Raw genomic sequence first — 264 nt, 5'->3', positions numbered from 1 at the left:
ATAACATCAAAAGTTATTATAAATAAAAACTTTTGTTGTAACTAAATTCTTTTAGTTAGTACTTTGTCATATATCCCCTAAAACTTAGCAACTATCTGCAGTCACTTGGGCAGGCTTAACAAGATTGCTGAAGTAAGTGGGATCTGTGTTTCACGATGACTTCTTCAGCGCGTCATCTAGTTCATCAGTTAGAGAAATTATCAAGCTGAGACGGTGTTGTACAGGTAGCTTTCTTTGCCTGTTCTTCCAAATGCTATAATTTCT

The sequence above is a fragment of the Penaeus monodon genome, chromosome 32 (genome assembly GCF_015228065.2).
Source record: "Penaeus monodon isolate SGIC_2016 chromosome 32, NSTDA_Pmon_1, whole genome shotgun sequence".
Lineage (NCBI taxonomy): Eukaryota > Metazoa > Arthropoda > Malacostraca > Decapoda > Penaeidae > Penaeus > Penaeus monodon.
Note: the sequence above shows the minus strand (reverse complement) of the source record.